The 9,162-nt window shown below is 36.3% G+C and overlaps 1 protein-coding gene across 1 annotated transcript in view; it reads right to left on the reverse strand.

Moving 5' to 3' along the window:
• Window positions 1–6,639, reverse strand: part of LOC121729149 (hemicentin-1-like) — a 226,260-nt gene extending 219,621 nt beyond the window's left edge. The window contains exon 1 of the mRNA XM_042117556.1: window positions 6,581–6,639. The gene's annotated coding sequence lies outside the window, so the exon portion shown is untranslated. The remainder of the gene's footprint in view (window positions 1–6,580) is intronic.
• Between the last annotated feature and the right edge of the window lie 2,523 nt (window positions 6,640–9,162).

The raw sequence follows: 9,162 nt of genomic DNA on the forward strand, positions 1-9,162 counted from the left end.
CCCCTATTACCCTATTCCCTCCTAAAAGGCCAGCAACGCACCTGCAGCTCTTCTGACGCCGCGAGAGTCCATGGGCGACGGAAGTTGTTTTCCATCAGTTGACCCGTTTGCTCGTTTTATTTCATTAAAAAAATATATTAAATATGCAAAGCAGCAAAAAACCTGCATTTTTCCTGGCATATTATTGGAAACGTCACATGACTGACAAACTCAGCTTACCTTGAACCAGAATCTTAATGCTCTGTTCAAATCTACGTGACCAAGCGACTGCGAAGCGGGAGCGTCAAGTTGTCAAATGGTTAAAAAAAAAGTCTGGTTACAAAACACACGTTTTGACAACTTGATGCAACTTGACGCTCCCGCTTCGCAGTCGCTTGGTCGCGTAGGTTTGGCCTAAGCTTAAGCCCTGGAAAAATATTTTAATTAGAAACTAGATGACCCGTGAACTTCGTATCACTTAACTCTTATATTATATTGTGAACGTATAAACATTCCCTGGACATCCACGAACATTTCAAGACCGAAATAAGGCAAATCGGTTCAGCCATTCCCAAGTTTAAGCGAGACTAACAACATTTAAAATTCATTTTTATTTTTATACTAGCTGTCTCGGTGAACTTCGTGTCACTTTAAAACCTTCCCTGGACTTTTACGAATATTTTAAGACTAAAATCAGCCCAATCCGTCCAGCCGTTTTCGAGTTTTAGCGCGACTAACACATTTGAAAATCCATTTTTATATATTAGACTAGCTGTCCCGGTGAACTTTGTGTCACTTTATAACCTTCTCTGGACTTCTACGAATATTTTAAGACTAAAATCAGCCCAATCCGTTTAGCCATTTTCGAGTTTTAGCGCGACTAACACATTTGAAAATCTTTTTTTATATATAAGAAGATAGATAAGGTTGTATTTATTTAAAAATATTTTTATTGACCAACCATTAGTCATATCCAATAACTAGGTATCTAGATGCAACCCTTTCAACGTAATGGCTCAATTTGTACTTAATAAGCTATATGGGAATGTCAATCATCGAAGCGAAATTGCCTTCGACAATGTACCAAAGCACTCACTAGATTAAGCGCTGATGTTTTCCTTGTGTTGCATAAAATACATTCGGGCGACACCTATATTGTGATGTGATATGGCACACAATCCAATTTGTGTGAAATATACTGAAACACCACTCTATTTAAAATATTAGTCGCTGGAGCCGTATCTCTTGTTGAAATCCGTATCTATTCTACAATGTTATGCTTTTCTGAGATCTCTCTAAGTATAATATAATAATAGTGAGTGTGGCAAAGCGCGATGTGATTAGATCATTAGACCAATCAGCAGTATGGAATTATAAATCAATCAGCTATATGGCGCACTTGCCGGCGTGCCTACTCCGACACTCACTACTTAGTAGTAGTAGTTTTAGCCGTTTAGAATACAAATGTAACAATTAAACAGACATACATAATATAGACACCGGCTGACATGGCCGCATGGGCCGGAGGAAATGTTACTTGGATGATATTCATAGAAGGCTTCAAACAGCAACATTAACTTCTCTAAAAATTAACAATGTTCTTTAGGTTTTAAGACATTTATTCTCATAAGAATTTACATAAATTCACTTACATGAGAAAGACAATGAAGTAAAGAGATACAAACAAAGAACTTAATTAGTATACTTAAGTCCAACCGACACTTTAAGATGACTACATTTTTGTAGGATTGTACCTCATGTATTTCTAGACCGCGCTTGTAACTTTCCATGTTTGATAGCCTTGCTGCTTGACCTTATAAGCATTACATGAGCACAAGATTGTTAACATTCATAAAACCGCGATATCCAATACCGTAACCTTTACGACTGTGGTTTGAGTGGTCGAAGATCTAATCGCATATTCGTACCCGAAGTAAAATACCTACTCCTTCGATCAAATATTTCTGCCCTATTCTCAGTTATTCCTGATCCAAATTTACGTCCTGTCGCAAGACAAATACTAGGGGAGAGTGTGAACAGTAAATAGTAAGCTCGCAGTTCACCCTTCAGGTTTAGAATCCCGAGCGGTTTCAGCACAATTCAAATGATCTCGCACAAGCGTGATGGCTGAGTCTCGAAGCAAGCCGTTAGGAGAGAGTTGACGAGTCACCGTCAGTCAAATTTATAATACTTGTTACCGCATTTTCTCGGCAGATGCCATAATCCCTCCACAGTCCAATCTATCCATAAATCCACCCTCTAGTCTAGCTAGCACCCCACCCCATAGCCCGGTATAATTTTTGTTTTTACTCCCTGCAGTAAACACTGGCCACTGGCTCTACATTGGCGTACTCTCATAGTGTGTACAAGTAGAAGCGCCGGCTAGTCAATTAAATCCCAATTTAATTGCCGTTTGAGCATAAGCCTAACACAAAGTACATAAAAATAATAATAGACATTGGATATTTGGCAAGGGTCCGTACCTGCCCCATTCTACCTGCCAAAGCCGAGACAAAACACTTTTTAAACAAAATAAACTTTATTTGCCAAATAGTTATACACACGAATTCTTAGAACACTCACTAGTCTCCACACTATGCCACTACCATAATATTGATAAGTGATAACTATAATATTATATGCCTGGATGTAGTATAATATATACCAAGAAATAAACATAATATTAATTCTAAGTGTCTAAGCACACCATGCCGAAGAGACACGGCCGAAGTTCCGCAAGATTATGCCTGCAATGTATTTTAAATTACCGATGACACACCATGCCGAAATTACGTCGCGTTATAGCGCACAGCCGAACTTCGGTCGAGCGTAAGTTCGGCTGGGATTTGGCGGTAATGTTTTTTTTTCGGCGTCAATTCGGCAGCCTTCGAGACACTGATTACTCCGGCAAAGTTACGCAACTGAAACTGAACTGAACAAAAAAAAATGCGAGAGAGAAAGAAAATCACGCGCTACCGCATGTCGTACAACTATAGCAAAAAGCACAGACATAGATCAAGATAGATACCTACCGCATGTCCCGCAAGGTACATACACAATACACATGCGGTATCTATCTTGATCTATGTATGTGGCAAAAAGTGTCGTTACAACTTTTTGGTCTTTATTTTTTCCGTCTAGGCTAGGCCCCTTTCGCAACGCACGATAAGGAACTTCATTCCTAAACGCTAGAACAGCCGTGTTCCCGTGTCGTCTGGATCATCAGAATAGTGTAGGTCGTGGACACGGCTATGAAGTGAAGTATAGACTTCATATTGACTTTGAACATATGAAATCCGCTGAACTCCACACGGCACACCTGTGTCATATCCAGAAATGCTTTTGACTGTGATTTAATAGAACTCTGTACATTGTCATTGACTGTTAGGCGGCTCAAAACCGTCTTTATGCGATCTCTGTAGCACACTAAAATGTAGCTACAGTAACACATTATTATATTGCCTAAGTTGTCTGTGAAAATGTTACATATCGTCGATATGGTGAAAACTACACGACCTTGATTATTTTTAGTATCAATCGATAGATTTCTGATAAAATAAATATTGTTAATGAATGTTATGATAAAGACAGCAATTAAATCAAGATTAAATTCCTCGTTTACGATTGACGCAGTGGTTGCGGCTTTTTCGTAAGCTCGGGCCAAAGTAATGACAACATTTTTGTGTTTTGACATTAGACGTAACTTCTGAAACATTTTCTTGTCCTTAGAATATCCACGAATGTGACCGAAGCAGTGTTTATTTGAGTTTATAATATCTAGAACGTCGCAAATAAAACGCATGCGTCTCGCTACGAGTATAACATACACTATGAAGCCTAATTTTCCAAGAGCACTTTTAAATACTAATATGTAAGTTAGTATTGTAACATTAGTTAAACTTATTTCAAAGTTAAAGCACATCAATACAAAAAGTGCTACTGTAACAGTGATCATGCTAAATGATAATTCAAGAAACCTTCTCGGTGTGTGGTGTAGAAACGGTTGCTTCAATATTTTGTCAATTTGGGACATTTTTTTTAGAATTTCCCCATCTCTTCTACCGTATACCCCAAACGTGTATAATATTATTTGAAGAGTGTTAATAATTATTTTAAATAAAAATAGTACTACGTATACGTTGGATCTAGTAACAATATCAGATTCAAAGACGTCGCGTATCGAAGATGCTAGTAACCCTACAACGGCCGCCGAAAGTATAAACCCGTAGATCCTCAATGCGGTCGGCACGACCCCGAGCTGCCCTCTCCTGGCGTAATATCGGAACACACCGAGCGCGTACTCCAAATACGTTAACGGTCTTAGCAACCATATTAAGTCTTCCAGTTCATCTCTAGTTCTCTTTCTTGGTTTAACTTTGATTTTCAACGGCTGTATTTTGTTCATTATGGTCTAACTTGAGTCGTAACGCGTGTTGTAATAGCCAGGGAAGTCACACTACTTACTCTATTCGATAGTCTAATACTTATCTGTTCAGAAACATCGGTATTATCTGAGTAATAACAAACCAATCGCATTATTTTATGCATTAACTCAATTGGATAAAATTAAACGAGGAGCCTTAACGAGTGAGGGTCCCGCAGACATTAACACACTTGGCACCTATGTGATATTAGTCTAGCTTATTAGTATAAACATTAGTCCAGAGTCCAGAGCATCAAGGACTATAAGAAGTGTACAGGTGCGGGTGTCGGGGTTTCGTGGCCTGCGCTTAGTGCCCACTTATTTCTCACCTAATCTACCTATTTTTCATCCACTTAGGAAACTTCAATCCTTTAATTGCAAAAATATAATTCCACCAAAAACATTTCTTGTAAAATGTTGTCGAGACGACCACAATCCACATAAGGTTTACCCTGTAAAAAGATAATATGAGATCTCATGTAGAGCCAAGCTTCTGGATCTTCACGGCCTAACTCTACTGACCCTTACTTAAACAAATTCTACATCCCAGTAAACATGTAAAGCTTCGCCGTTTCGCTACCGTCGCGGCGGAGTTGAGGGGGTGAATATTTAGTTTCTGATCTGAAAACGAAACAGCCGAGTCATACATATTTACTGATGTGTAGATTGTAGAATTTGTTAAATTTAGGGTCAGTAGAATTAGGCCGTGTAGATTCAGAAGCTTTGCTCTACATGAGATCTCATATCTTTATCACAGAGTAAACCTTATGTGATCGTCTCGGAAACATTTTACAAGAAAAGTTTTTGGTGGGATTTCAGTCCTTTTTGTAAGTTGGTTCTTGTAAGTACCTACTTATTTAAAGGTTTTATAGTAACTGTCTATAGTCTCGTCTAAACTCTTATGTCCTAATTCATAAAATTGGTGAAAGTCGCATATAAACCTCCACCCCCCCATTTTAGGGGATGGGGGGCGAAAACTATACATTTATGATTTTTTTGTTGGTTGTATACTAAACTTAGATTACATACCAAATTTCAGCTTTCTAACACTTCAGGAAGTAGCCAAACATTATGATGATCATCAGTGTGTCAGTGAGTCAGTATGTCAGTGACGAAATCGGGGTAGTTTGGATATTAATAAAATCCAAAGTATTAACGCTATTCAATTGAGACTTTGTAAGTTTAGTAAGTATATTATTGACATCATATCCTGAGAATATGAACTATCTAATATATCAGAAAACAACTCTATTAGGGTTCAAAAAAACGACGAAACACTTCGAGAAAAGGTAAGTAGTGCCCTTGCGCTTCGCTTGGCTCGCCTCGGCGGGTGCACTACCGTGCACCCAGATAAAAAGTACTTCACCGGAGTTTAAGTAACAAGTGTACTTTAGGTAGGCCACCTTTTCCAAATTTCATTAAATAAATAATCGAATCAACCCCCATTAAAATATGTTAACTGTAATATCATTTTTACCGACTTAACAAAGGAGGTTATCAATTCAACCCGTATGTATATTGTAATATTTCCAGATTTGCAGTTTTCGTATATATTAGTCTATATAAAATTCTGAACAAATATACCAAATTTTAAAAATATATTATGTAATATGTATGACGTATCACGTATGTAAGTATGTTTTTCTAACACTTTTTTAGGGTTCCGTAGTTTTTCGTTGGTGAGATTCAAACCCGCAACCCCTGGCTAAAACTCCAGTCTCTCAACCTCAGATATTGAAACATTTTACAATGTAATACAAAATTTAATAAGTAATACTTTACTTTGTTTCACAACATTCATAATAAAATATGCAATATATTATTATGTGCACGAAGTGCAGCTTTACAATGTTTTATTTAGATTAAAGCATCTGTATACTATAATATCTTTAATCTTTATATTATACGAGCTTTTGTCCGCGGCTTTGCTCACGTTAAGAAGTATTATTATATACAAACTTTCATCCCCTATTTTAAACCCTTGGCGGTCATCTTTGAGTTTTATATATATATATATATATATATATATATATATATATATATATATATATATATATATATATATATATATATATATATATATATATATATAAATAAAATTGTATCTTAGTTCCTTGTTAATGTGTCTACTGTCTACAACATAAGTAAGTAATCTTCTATACAAGTTAAAATACTTACATTATCAAAACTGACGTTTCAAAACACTAGGAAATTTCCCGGAACAAAACTTAACAATCGAACGAATATTCTAACCAATTAAAAAGTAAGTACTCACAATTCACAAATCTCAATTTAATGAAATCACGTAAAACACTTTCATAACATGTCCACTGCCACCATCACGCTGTACGACACTAGAAGATAATGGGACTAAGCTGGCGGTAAAAGAGAGCTTAATATAACGCCCCCTATTCTGTCCAATTACCACTAATTGTATTGACCTAAGCTAACCCGCTCCTAATTTAGGAGCATGATGCACGCCGCCTATTATATTTGGGTGTGTTGCGAATTCTAGCAGACTCTTGAATAATGAAGGATGTTTTGACCTTGCAGGGTGCAACAAAACTAAGTAGGTAATAATTTGGGCGTGTATGTGTTCCTTATATAGAGTTCACTCTGAAAGTAGCAGCGCTGAAAGAGCATTTTTTGTGATTTGTATGGAGCAAACGCCCCAGCGTTGTGGATATGCCCATACAAAAATTTTAAAAACGTCATTTTTAATTTCATACAAAAACGTAATTTTTGACAGTTCTCCTTTACCAGCAGCGCCCATTGACATATTCGTTTAAAGCCTTGGTGGTCTATATAATATGATTAAATTGTAATTTTCCATCTTTTTAGTAGAAGATGGCCCCGTGCGAGTTTCTTACGCCGGTTCTTCTCGCCTGGTTAGTTCCCGAAGCGGTGGTAGGCACCTTAGCAACGACGTTCGGAAATATTTTTGTAAAAAAATACTCTGAATAAAAGATAATAATAATAACTTTATTGGTGCAAAAAAGGGAGATTATAAAAAGTGTTACTAATAATTAATTACAGGTCTGTTTACAAAAATTACAATCTCGTCACTGGTGGGTGAAGCACCGTTACCCTTGATAGGTTGAGAAACCTGTAATAAGGGTTAACAGTCCCTTTCCCTTAATTATGTTATAAAAATATGGGCCCAAAAAGTAAAAGAACCGTTTTGTAAAAGACAATCGCGGTTGAGGTATTTGCATATTCTGTCCTTACGACGCTTCGTAATCGCGATGAAAGGAGTGTTACGGTGTTGAAGAAGAACTGCACTGAGAATGAATAATTGTCGGATGTTCAGTACATCACAGTTTTTGTATAATACAGTGGTCGGGAATAGAATAGGACGGAAAGTTGCAACCTTCAGGATTGCCCTATGAGATATTTCGAGCGGTTTCAGTATACTTTTTGTACTCCGCCCCAGCAAGAGATACAGTACGAAATTATGGGTAGGCATAAGGCGTAGTAGACTTTGCGGACTATTTCTTGGTTTGCAATGTGACGTGGATTTTTAAATAAATAGATTAATTTACGCATACGGGCTAAATGATATTTTATAAACTTTCAGCGCTGCTACTTTCACAGTGAAATAAATACCGGGGACTCATACACAACCTAAAGTATTATCACTTTGTTTAGTGACAGCCTGTATAAACTTGTCATAATAATTAAATTAATTTTTTTGTAGGTATCTTATTACGCCGAAAGTTACATCGTATTTTTTCCGTAATAAAAGTATTATTAACCCGAGACTCTTAATGTCATTACTCATTACTTATCTTCATAAAATACCATCAAAATCGGTTCAGCGGCCTAAAAGTGAAGAGGTAAGAAACAGTAAAGAATTTTGCACAGTTATAGTTTATTCACCATATAAACTATAATTGTGCAAAATTCTTTACTGTGCAGGAGTGCATCGAGCTAATATTATTTTGAAATTATGCTTTTATCATAAAAATTTTTAACAAATAAAACATTACACACACTAGGAAAGATGACAGATTTTTGAGTGACAAGCCTATACATACGAATTATACTCTTTTACTTATGGTTGAAGTATGTTGACAACAAGTTGACAAAAAAATAGATTATAGTTTTTTTATTGAATACTATTAGACAATGCTTACACGGCCAGTCTGAGATCAGCTGAGTCCCAGAGACAAGAGTTGAAAAAAAGTATAATATAGTCAATATTTTCTTACAAAATATAGGTAGAAGTCTTAATGTCGTTGAAACTAAGGTCTAATTTCGACCATTGGGCAATCTCTAGTCAGCTTAAATACGTATACATGCGACGGGCTGATGATGAATTAAAGACAAAATATACAGGGGTAAGCCGAAAGGCGGTGACTCAGGGAATTCTGAACCACTTTTGTTCTACAACTTCTACAACTTCTGGAAATTCGCGAAAATTAATTTTGTTTTTGCATAGTAGAAAAATAGCCACGTGACCAACAAATTTTCTATGAAAAACAATGTTTTTTTTCACGAATTTCCAAAAGACGTAGAACAAAAGTTATTCAGAATGGGCCCTGATTACTCTCTTTCGGATAACTATACCTTATTTGATATCTGTAAATTGTTAGGTTAAAAAGATGATTTCAAAATATACTTATATACTTTGATATTTTCCACATTTTCCTCTATTTCTTCGCTCCTATAAGTCTTAGCGTGATAAAATATAGCCTACAGCCTTCCTCTATAAATGAAATATTTTTTCAAATCGGACTAGTAGTTCCTGAGATTAGCGC

This window comes from Aricia agestis, chromosome 7 (assembly GCF_905147365.1).
Source record: "Aricia agestis chromosome 7, ilAriAges1.1, whole genome shotgun sequence".
NCBI classification, from domain to species: domain Eukaryota; kingdom Metazoa; phylum Arthropoda; class Insecta; order Lepidoptera; family Lycaenidae; genus Aricia; species Aricia agestis.